Here is a 12,112-nt window from a genome sequence, read left to right as displayed (position 1 = left end):
ACGTGCTGTTCAGAAGAGATCTCAAACCCCTCGTACTCTTACGGATTTATGGTCAGCCTTGCAAGGTTCATGGTATCAATTTCCTATAACACTACTTCAGACATGAGTCGAGTCCATTTCTGCTTTATTTGATCTCAAGTCTTCCATAACTCTTTCAAATTGTGATTCTTACGTTGAGTGGACTCTTCAAGCAAAAATTTATGTCGTATGCGGAGGTTGATCCATTGGCGGTGTAAAATATTGAAGTTTCTAAGGCTATACAATCAAAAGATAGCGCCTTTTGTATCATACACTTAGAAAGTCGTAAACTCACTCATCAAAACCTATAGCGCACTTCCCTTTGGCCTACAACAATGAAATTTGGCAAGAAGCAAGGTTTAACGGTACAAGTAAAGGAAAAAGACTACAGAGTTGTAGTTTGTAATTAATCACAAGAAGAAAATATTTCTTTTCTCATTTGTTGTCAGAATCCAAATTTAAAATTACAAAATTCTCGAAAGTCTTGGAATTCTTGAGACTGACATCTTCCCAGTATCAGTGTCGGTAACATACAAAAATCGTGAAGATTTTCTATTGCTGGGTTGGATAAACTGCCTATATCCAGAAGTAAGTTTGTGCGGAACCCTCAGAGAACGAGTCCTACGCCAAATACTTTCAGCAAAATCCTGCAATACTTATTTAAGCTGCCAACTGTGTAAGCGTTTACTGAGAATGTTCGTGTTCCTGTTGCTGAAGATGGACAGGGGAGGATAGGGAATTTAAACCAATTATAAGTCAAATCCTTCTGCCAGAATGCCCGAAGAGGGAATAGTAGTACTAGTGATAATAGTAGTAGTCGTTGTAATAGAGATTGAACAATAAGGAGGACGAGGAGGAGGAGGAGAAGCAAATTATAAAGACATGTGGGCTGCGCAAATGAGCACATGGACAAATATCACTGCAATCGCGATTGTGAGGGCAGCTTGAACTTCTACGTACAGAAATTAACACGGTGAGGGAAAAGCCACAGAGGCTGACGGGTAGCTGACGTAATGTGAAAGACTAAACTGCATTCTGTTTTTCAACGTCAAAAGAATGATGAGACCACAACGTTAGAGGCTGCGCATACAAAGTCGTTAAGACGGGTAACAAATTCGCGGAAACGTCGAGGCAAACAGTTAGAATATGACTTTGAAATCAGTAACGCGGACGTCCTTTTCACGTCAGCTGATATGATGGCAGACAGCTCTAACTGGCGGAGCGGGGCAGCGCCTGTTACCTCGTACCGCAACACCACCGCGCTCTCTGGCATTTACGCGCCCCATAAAATTAGTGGCATCCGCTAAATGCAAAACGAGCGGCGAACAGCGCACCGCTCTCGTCAAATTCATTTCAGCTTTTGTGCGCCTTGTGCCCGCTTTTACATGGTACATCCAATTACGCCTGCAGCGGAGCACCTGCTGCAGACAAGTGAAACCATTTCACTTGACACTGCATTTATTAGTTCCAGGTGGATGATGGTATCGTGAGCAAACACTCTCATAATGGACATGTCGCCACATGATGGATGTACATTATCAGTATTGGCAAACCCATCGCGTGTGTTTAGAGTGGTAACTTTCATGCGATGTAGTGTCCCATCGGGAATATTTTGCTATACATTGATGATCTGTTACTCGGAAATTGGATATTTGTGGTAAAAACTATGGGACCAAACTGCTGAGGTCATCGGTCCTTAGGTTTACGTACTACTTAATCTAACCAACATACGCTAAGGACAACAGACACACCCATTCCCGATTCACGAGGGAGGACTCGAACTCTAACCTCCGACGGTGGGGAGGAGGGGGGGGGGGGGGGGAGGCCGCGCGAACACCTGTGACAAGACGCCTTAGACCGCAAGGCTACCCCGCGCGGCTCTGTTACTCGGTGGACGTTCTGTACACACGCATAGTTATGTTAACTTGAGTAACTTTCACTTTATAGTTTCATTTCGCTTTTCTTTCCTTAACTTATAAATGCCGGATAAGTCGACACTTTTCGGCAGGCTTAATCTTAGTTACTTTCTCCTAAATTATTTCTTCCAAGGATGTAATTGATATCACTTGATTTGAAATGTGACTTATACTCCAATTACTTAGTTATTCTTTGCTGCAAACGATCTTTCACAAGGGTATAATGGTAACCTGATCCCAGATAAAAACTCAACATGAAATACAGGAGTGTTTTGCGTGCTAGTCAGTAATTAATAACGTAAAAGAAAGTAGCTGCACCGTCGTACACAAAGAACCACTCGATGCTCGTTGGCCTAAGTAGCTGCTCATATTGCGTCACGAGGATGAGTGTAATCGGTTGCAGTCCTGCCACCAAGTAAGAATCTCTGGCAGTACCGGAATTCAGATCCAGTTCCTCCGCATGATAGACGCGCTGACTGATCAGCTGTGAAGTCGAACAGTCAACAGCGAATTTTTTTTTTTTCAAGTTCTCTCGTAACTAAATTTTAAATGAGTGTTATTCGAAAGGAAAGTTATCTTTACACTATAACAACTATCTATCAAATGACCAGGTAACGACACAGTATTCACTAGGTTTTAATGTGTGATTGCCCATTGTGAATTCTAATTCGTATACAGTGTGCAGTGTGACAAGAAACTACGCAATGGACTCACGGTAATAAGATCGCTCTAAAGAGAACGCTGGTTGCATAAAAAAAGAGCTGTTTTAAATGCATCCACGAGCCGTCGGATTCATTACAGCAAACGGACAGTGAGATACACATAACCTCAAAATGTCATTTAGTAGCCGGCTGGGGTGGCCGCGTGGTTCTAGGCGCTACAGTCTGAAGCTGCGCGACCGCTACGGTCGCAGGTTCGAATCCTGCCTCGGGCATGGATGTGTGTGATGTCCTTAGGTTAGTTAGGTTTAAGTAGTTCTATGTTCTAGAGGACTGATGACCTCAGAAGTCCCATAGTGCTCAGAACCATTTGAACAATTTTTGTCATTTAGTAATCAATTAATACTTCAACATCAAAGTAGTGTACTATCAGTTTCTTACTCACACGCCCGTCTTTCGTGAACAATCATAAATGCTTTTGTCCTAACCGGGAGGCTGTTCAGTGTTCGATCGCCGCATGTGTGTACACTTTCTGTTGCTGAGACATTTATTTTTGTATGGAGATGGTATCTGCTCTTTCGGACATGTCCGAAAGGACAGATACCGTCTGTGACCATGCGCCTCTCAATGAAATGATAATTAAATCAAGACCCTAAGCTGTCGACAGAGGTTGATATACATCAACGGGGACAGTTGAAAATGTGTGCCCCGACTGGGACTCGAACCCGGAACCTCCTGCTTACATGGCAGACGTTCTATCCGTTTGAGCCACCGAGGGCACAGAGCATAGTGCGACTGCAGGGATTTCTCCCTTGCACACTCCCCCTGAGACCAACATTTCCAAGTTAATGTCCACACACTACATTCGTACTACCCCTGCCCATTACATTCATTACTCGCAGCAGACAATCTTACCGAGTCCCGTAAGAGTTCGGTTAATGCGTGTGTATCAACAGGGATATGTCCGATAGAGCAGATACCATCTTCATATAGTTAATGTTAACCTTCTTCTTTTGTGCTGGATGCACACGCATTGCCCGAATTCTTACGGGACTTGGTAAGATTCTCTGCCGCGAGTAATGAGTGTAATGGGTAGGGCCAGTACGAATGTAGTGTGTGGACATTAACTTGGAAATGTAGGTCTCAGGGGGAGTGAGCAAGGGATAAATCCCTGCAGTCGCATTATCCTCTGTGCCTTCGGTGGCTCAGATGGATAGAGCGCCTGCCATGTAAGCAGTAGATCCTGGGTTCGAGTCCCAGTCGGGGTACATCTTTTCAGCTGTCCCCGTTGATGTATATCAACGTCTGTCGACGGCTTAGGGTCTTAATTTAGTTATCATTTCATTTATTTTCGTTGCTATATTGAAAATAAAGCATGACCTGTCCTCTTGAATCCCAACTGCAGGTCATTTAACACATTGATTCCATAATATTCCAACTCATTATTGATCACAATACAATCGTACAGTTGTTTGCGGCGAAAAAATATGTATAAAATTTTTTCAGTGTACAGACCACATTAAATGTGAGTTAAATCATCTTTTATGAGCCAAGAGATGACTGTTGGCGGAATAAAAATCTGCCTGCATTATATTGACTTTCAGGCTTGTTATCGGTCGGGTAACGACGCTTGGTGTTCCAACTTATGTTGGCGGAGTGAAGTCATCCGGACGCTGAGTTTTGCATGCGCAAATACGGGAAATCGGTAATGAAGGCTCCATTCCCTACTTCCCCCGCTCTCCCGGCGATTGAGGGGCGGAAGGGGGAGGAAGACCACCCCCAGCATCACCATCCCCTTAAAAATTACGCCTTTTTGTTTTTGTTTCTTATAAGATTCTCTATGTTCGTTTCAATGGTTGCCATACCAATTCACGTATCATATACATGGCGCCTCTCCCTTATTTCGCGATAGTACAAAACGTGCTGCCTTCCCTCGAAATTTTTCGATATCCTCTGTCGATCTTATCTGATGCGGATACCACGCCGCACAGTATTACTCTAGACGAAGATGTACAAGCGTAGTATAGGCAGTCTCTGTCGTAGATCTGTTGCATTTTCTCAGTGTTTCGTCAGTAAATTGTAGTCTCTCGTTCTTTACCCACAACGTTATCTATGTGGGGTCGTTCTAACTTAAGTTATTCGTAAATATTACAGTCACTGTAAGCTGAGGATCATTTTATTCTCAAAGTCGATTTTGCGCCCCTGTGTAAGGCTGTGTATTCGCTAGCGCTGATTTTTCAAAATTTATGTGCTTGAAGTGCCGCCTGCGTTCACTGCAACGCTCGGCAACGATGCGGATGGTCTGTACTGCGTATTCTTTGTCACATTCCAATAGCCCATAGAACACAAAGTGATGTTACCGGCCAATGACAAGTCTGAATGGCACCATAAAGTGGCAGACTGTGCTTCTGGGAGACAGTTATCTCCTAACGAAGAAGGTGGTGACTTCAAAATTCGAATTTTAACCCAGCTTTGAATCGGTCTGAACAACGAGAAAAGTCGACATAAGGATGCCACCGAAAACAAATTTGTGGTCGATGTGAAGCAACAAGTTTAACGTTACAAAGGAGTGCAATAAAATAAAATGGAGTTAGTATCAACCGACCATCAACTAAAGCTAAGAAACTAAACTCTGTACACAACCACCCTGTTTCCATTATACACCGTTTCATGGTTACAAGCCGGTCGTAGTCTCCGAGCGGTTCTAGGCGCTTCAGTCCGGAACCGCGCGACTGCTACGGTCGCAGGTTCGAATCCTGCCTCGGGCATGGATGTGTGTGATGTCCTAAGGTTAGTTAGGTTTAAGTAGTTCTAAGTTCTAGGGGACTGATGACCTCAGATGTTAAGTCCCATAGTGCTCAGAGCCATTTTATTTCATGGTTACATGCCTGTCTCGGAAAGACTTGAACTGTTGCCAATCACTACATTTCATCTACTCTGTACCCTCTGGTTGTTACGTGTGACGTCACCAATGTGGCTTGCGTGAGCTGGTGCAGAATGTCGCTAATATCAGTCTAGTACTAAATTCTACGTAAGTATAATAACATTCAACAAAAAACCAAAGACGAAGTGTGGTCATAAATCAGTTAAAAACAATCAAGGAGCGACCATGAAATCTGGTGTTAGTGTCAATTGTTCCCTTCATATTCCCCCTTCAGTGCGACACATTTTTCCAACGACAGATAACTTACCTGACCCCTCAGTTGTCTAAGCCTATATTCTGGGCGTTTAGCAAACATTCCACCTCTAAAATCATTTCATCGTCATTCTGGAAATGTCTGCCAAGCAAATGAATCTTCATCCGAGGAAAATGTAGTGTTCGATACGACGCGAACAGTTGTAGTTTTATTATTTAATGAAAAGAGTGGAATAATATAATTTCTTGGGATATGATTCGGTGCTACTTACTTCAAGGCAGAAAGTCAATCACGGACGATTGCATTGGAATCTACGAAGTATTTGAAGCTGTAGTCGTAGGGAGCATAGGGTGCGCGAGGATGGACTAATCCATGAGTTTGTGCTAGGCGGTAAGAACAGGTTGCTTGAGATTGGACGAAGTTACTTGGACCCTGCAGTGAGATGTTCCCGTTCGACTCGGCGATGTATCCTGATTAATGGCTTCTAGATGCGGTCGGCGATTTTGGAGTTCACATGAGAGATGAGCATGGACTCTGATGGGCTGTTAGCATGGGTGGTGTAATCTCGGAGCGTGCACAGCTGCAGTGCGCTCGCACGACAATCTGAATAGTCGCGCTACGGAAGAATACCAGGTGAGGCACAGAGCCTGTGGAGGCCAGGTGTTACCGTGAGGGGAGCACCACTTATGGCTATTCTCATGCCGCTGGCGGTGAGGTTGGCGCCACATTGTACCGTGGCGGCTGCTGGTGGTTCAGCTGAAAATAACCAGGAGTGTGTCGACGCAAAAAGTATTAGTCTGATCTCCTGAAGAAGTTTCGTTAGTGGACTGTAGCTGTCGCAGTCCACTGTACGTGACAGTACGGTTGACAGGTGCATTTCATGTGGTAGCCAGGGGATACAGCATCCCTTTCCCCGTAAGAAAACGAGGCTTACGAAGGAAGGAGGTGGGTCGAGGCTGGGGTAGCACTCCCTGGAATGAACGCTCATGAAGGCAGAGACCTAGAGCCAGGGATTATCGTCGGCTGTGACAGGTGGGCCTGACTCGAACGAGAAGTGGGAAAGGTCAGCTTGAAAAGGAGAGATATACACTGCGAACGTCTGGAAAGGCCAAACTGGCTCTCGAGGACGGTGACGGAGGTGCGATGTCGTTGTTGTGGAAGGTCAAGCTGGCCGCTGAATGTGACGACAGGGACCCAAGTTTGCATCAAAATTTCCAGGAGTGCGTAACCGGAGGAGGAGACAGGTCCAGCTGGTGGTCAGTCAAGGGCGGCGAGCACACGAGGAATGGCTGTAAACACAGTGGAGGGGTCAGAGAGGCGGGGCCGGCTGCAATGGGGCCAGAGTTGCTGGGGCCACCTGCAGTGGGGCTGAAAGTGTTGGTACTGGGGGCGGAGGCGCCAAAGGCAGAGGTGCCGGTGGCGGGCGTGCCTATGGCGAAGATGCTGTATAGAACTGGCAGGGAGCCGAGGAATCGTATCGAGGATGACGGAGATGTGTAGAGTGTGCAGGAGTTCAGAAAAGTGAAGAAGTAGGCAGAACAATCAATGAGTCCTGGGGATTTGAGGGAAGTGTCTCGGTATGGCTAGTATTTGCAAGAGAACGAAAATATGCCACCAAGGAAGATGTCCGGAATCGCTAGAATTTACAGGACCATACAAAGTGTCGTAATAGGCATGGAATTGGTCCCATTAATGAACGTGTAAGAGTGTATCAAGACCTGCACCAAGGCTGTGGAACTGAAGAGAACAATAGGTAGGAGCCCAAGAGTGAGCAAAGAGAAAAGCTCATTGTCAAATGACATCCTGGTTTACAGAGACTATGAGGAACTTTTCCAATCAATTGAGGAAGGCCGACCATGACTCCAATTCTTCAATGAATTCCTAAAGTAGTAGCAGCTATGTCACCACTGCCTGTACGAGGATAGTGTCCAGTAGGTTTAACTTCTCTTACAGAATCTTGGAGTCTCGTTGTAGGTACTGTAGGCAAAGTGAGGGCTGCTCCAAACGTCTGAGGGTTGTGGTGCCACACTGAAAAGCGACAGAGAGCGTTGTGAGCACATATAGGTATCAGGAACAGTCCGAAGCGGTGCACAGGCATGAAAGGCTACTCTGGGCAAAGACGAAAACACAAAATATCTGGTAGTATTGGCGCTGCTCGCTGTTGGGATGTAATCCGTAATTGCATCACCACTGTAGTGTTTATGACTGAGGGGAACAGCACACGACAATTGGAGTAGCCATGAACAACTGTAATTTTGTTAAGTCCAAAACGCAGAATACAATAACATTGCTTCTTGCGTGTGAGTCTGCACTACTTATTTCAGGGAGAAAGGGAGTAATTAACGATAGCACAGGAATGTTCTTACACCGAGAAAGTCTGTGAGGCTATGGTTGTGGTGAGCATAGGGAGTTCGAGGATAGACGAAGCTCGTGAGGCTATGGTTGGCAGTGAGCTTAGGGTGCTCAAGAATGGATGAGGTTTCTTGGACGCTGCAGTGAGTTGCTCCTCGTTCGGCTTGGTGGTGTGTAATCTGATTGATGGGCTGCTAGGTATAGCTGGTGTAAAGTCTTGTGCGTCCACGAAAGCTGATGGTGAACTCCAGTTTATGGGCTGGTAGAAACGGGTGGCGTAAGTGCAGAGCGTGAATTGCTGCAGTGCGTTTTGGCGGCGACCTAAGTACTCGCCAGGCGGAGGCATACAACATGCTGAAGCGAGGTGTTGCCGTGATAGTAGCGCCACTTGCGACTGCGCTTATCCCTGACGATGAGGCTGGCACCACACTTTACAATGGTGGCTTCAGCTTGTATGTGTCTGTTGTACAGTGCTCGTCTGATATCCAGAGGAAGGGTCGTTAGCAGGCAGGAGCTGTAGCAACTCACAGATCATGACTGTACGGTAGGTGGCTTTGTCGCAGGCGATAGTGGGGCAACACAGCAAAAAAGAAGAAGAGTAAGTGGATGCTATGCAAGTACAATGCTGGGCGGCATGTGTGATTGCCGCGTGCACAATGAACTGGTTGTAGTCACGAAGCAATACCCCCCCCCCCCCCCCTCGACAGCTCCCTATGAAGCTGCGTATTGACAGCCTTAAGTGGCCTAAACAGAAAATTTTGGTAGTACGCCCCCGTAACGGATTGTCCCTCATGAGCATAACCTAATAGCATCGAACCATGGCAGTCCTAAGGACACTCACCATCGTGCGGGTCCTCAACTTTTTGGGTGTTCCCACTGCTTACTTTGGTCTTTGCATCGGGGTATTGAAACACCCATTACTCGACCATGGTACTTGGTAGGTCAAAGAAATCATCTCAAACGGCTTTTCAGAGCTACAAGACTCGCTGCTACCTCGATTTGGCGGGCTTTGTGAATGTGCATGAGCAGTTGCAGACCGTAATGGGTGGCGAGTTTTGTCTTGTTCAAAATGTTGTGAAGGATGAAAATTGCTCCAAAGCTGATTTTCACTTTTCCCACTGTCGTCTCGATTGTGATACGTCAGAGCGTCTTTCCATTTCTCTTGTCATTTCTGGTTCTTTACAGACTGATGGTCCGTCATTTCATTCTTCGTCGTGGAGAGTTGTTTGGCCACAATGGAGGAGCCTGCGCACTTGACCACCGTCACATATGATAGTGAATGGTGACGTAACCGTGCAGCATGGACTGCTGCAGCGTTGTTCCTCAAAATCAGCAAATGAATTACCGCGCAATACTCCTGTTTATAAACGGCCTACATCATTTTGTTTCGGCTGCACAGCGACATGTTGCGGTACTATATGGCACGAGGATGTCAAATGTAGCCAGTCCGTAGGCCTGAGGTGATAATTAAAACTTTATGACCTCTTCAATTACGTACCAATAACATTTAAATGTTTTAGTTCGTGGTGGCAACACTTGTTCATTATTGGTAGTTGATCCCGGAATCTATGTAGCAGTATAAACTAAGATACATCGTTGGCAAGAGATCGAGCGAAGAAGTTACCGGTTTCCATATTTCCAATTCGGCATGCAGTTGTACCCACTGGTGTCCGTAGTTCTTGGTCTCTTCTGAACTTGCGCTCTAATAGCTGTCTTGCGTGGACAATTACTACCTGCTCGGAAGTCCCAACCGGTCTACAGTTACAGCTTTCTGAGTGCCGTTTCCAAATCTTAAACGCTGCTGAGAGGAACCACGTTCACTAACTAGATATACAGTGCTCAGCATTGGATTAAAGCGTTCCAATTGTATTTTTTCTGTAACATACAGGAATATACCATGAACTCTCTCATCTCTTGCAAGCTCGTCCCAATTATGCTGCCGTTCAACTATTTTCCAGAGCTTTAGGCAGCCTTCGTCCGTGATTTTTGAATCTTTAATTTTACACGTTTTCTCACCGTAGCTAATACGATGCAACCATATTCAGACATGGCAGACATTTTATAATCTTTTACCATTGCACTTGATAATAGCCTTACAGTTGAAATCGTGATAGCGTGAAATAAACGAATTTAAAACATAAAATCAAATGGATAAAATTTCATTCAAAAAGCAATCATGACTGTGGCCCTAACGAACGAAAAATCATACATCTCACAATTATCTCCGATGAAAATACTCCAAATATCAAAAAAAAAAAATGGTCAAATGGCTCTGAGCACCTTGGGACTTAACATCTGAGGTCATCAGTCCCCTAGAAATTAGAACTACTTAAACCTAACTAACCTAAGGACATCACACACAAACATGACCGAGGCAGGATTCGAACCTGCGACCGAAGCGGCCCCGCGGTTCCAGACTTAAGCGCCTAGAACCGCTCGGTCACAGTGGCCGGTCCAAAAATCACAAACACAGAGTATTTGTGACATTCTTGGAGAGTAGAAAGTATCGGAGAGTTTATGAGTATATTTCATTTTGCTCATGTGCCGAAAAAATTATTTCATCACTGTGGACATGCTCCATCTAAGAAGTTCTCTGTGTCGTCTTCATGGCACTGATTTGGAGACTCATCGCCAAGATAACAAAAGCAGGGAGATACCTGCTCACAAATATGCAAACTGTGTACAAACAAAAACAACAACTTATCACTGGAGTCAACCCTGTTCTCCCTTTTTCTTAGGGTACGTATGGTGGAAACATGTCGTCTCCCAAATCTGAATCCGCCGACGTGGCCGTAGCGTTCGAGGGTAAAAGTTATGAGGAAATACGTCCCAAACACAACTTATGGAACTACACTCTTATTGCACGAAATGACTATTGTATTTCACTCAAAATAGGACAATAGAGTAATGTACTTCAGTAACAGGGAGACAAATGAAACATAAGTATTTCCTAAAAAGAGACAGTGCTTAAACCACTGGAAGAGATAAAAAATATTTGCGACTGAAATGAACAATGGAGCATAGAATCAACAATGAAGAGTTGAAGCAAAAATTTATTTATTTTGTCTGAACTGGCAAGTGCCCCATGGGCAGCTTAGAAATCTCATGTCTTACGCTCGTCTACAGCGTGGTGAAATATTTTCAACCTATTTAGAACAGACATCTTCATGTGGCTAATATGAATGATTCAGTACCGACCGACCGTCGTGCCCTTCCAGAGGCCTGGGGTCAAAACTCCAATCACCCGGCCGTTGTCAGTTTCTCATACTATGGAGTCGCTAATTCTCACTCAAGAAGTTCTGCAGTTGTTATCAATAGAAGGAGAGTAGCCGATTCCAGTACTTCCACCACGAAATATCGCTGGCAGTACCGGGATCGAACCTGGGTCCTCATCATTGCAGTTGCCACTGAGCAACGCATATGGACATTCCTTTAAACGGGCAGACCAAAATGGAACTGTTCTACAGGCAAGCCAATCGGAAATTAAAAATAATTGAAGATGATTATCATGATGTAACACTATCTTTGGACTAAAAGTAAGCCTTGGGTTCCACGACCATTGTCACAATCGATAAAATTCTTCTGGGTCTGTGACCGCAGTGTCAATATATTTCGACGTTTCTGTCAATATAGTAAGTGACTTCCACAGAATGATTTTTTTAGTAAAAAAAAAACTGAAGAAGACCACTTGCAATAGTGTCTGAAACGTTGGAAGATTTACACAAAGACTTAGAAGAAATTTATTGTCAGTTTTTGAATTAGTTGCGTCCTCAGATTCCTATTTCTCCTTCTGGGACTGTGCAAACAACTACTTGTCAGACCACAAAACATTTAAATAATCAGTGATACAGGATGGATGGATGGATGGATGGATGGATGGGTGACTGGCTGGCTGGCTGGAGGGATGAATGGATGGATTTATAATTTCTGAGTGTTGTTATCAGCGCGTTTTCTCAAGATCGCGGTGTTATCACTCTTGTTCAAACAAAAAGCAAAGGCCATGTACCTACAGCCACATTCTTAAAAACAA

Source organism: Schistocerca piceifrons, chromosome 1 (assembly GCF_021461385.2).
Source record: "Schistocerca piceifrons isolate TAMUIC-IGC-003096 chromosome 1, iqSchPice1.1, whole genome shotgun sequence".
Classification (NCBI taxonomy): Eukaryota; Metazoa; Arthropoda; class Insecta; order Orthoptera; family Acrididae; genus Schistocerca; species Schistocerca piceifrons.
Note: the sequence above shows the minus strand (reverse complement) of the source record.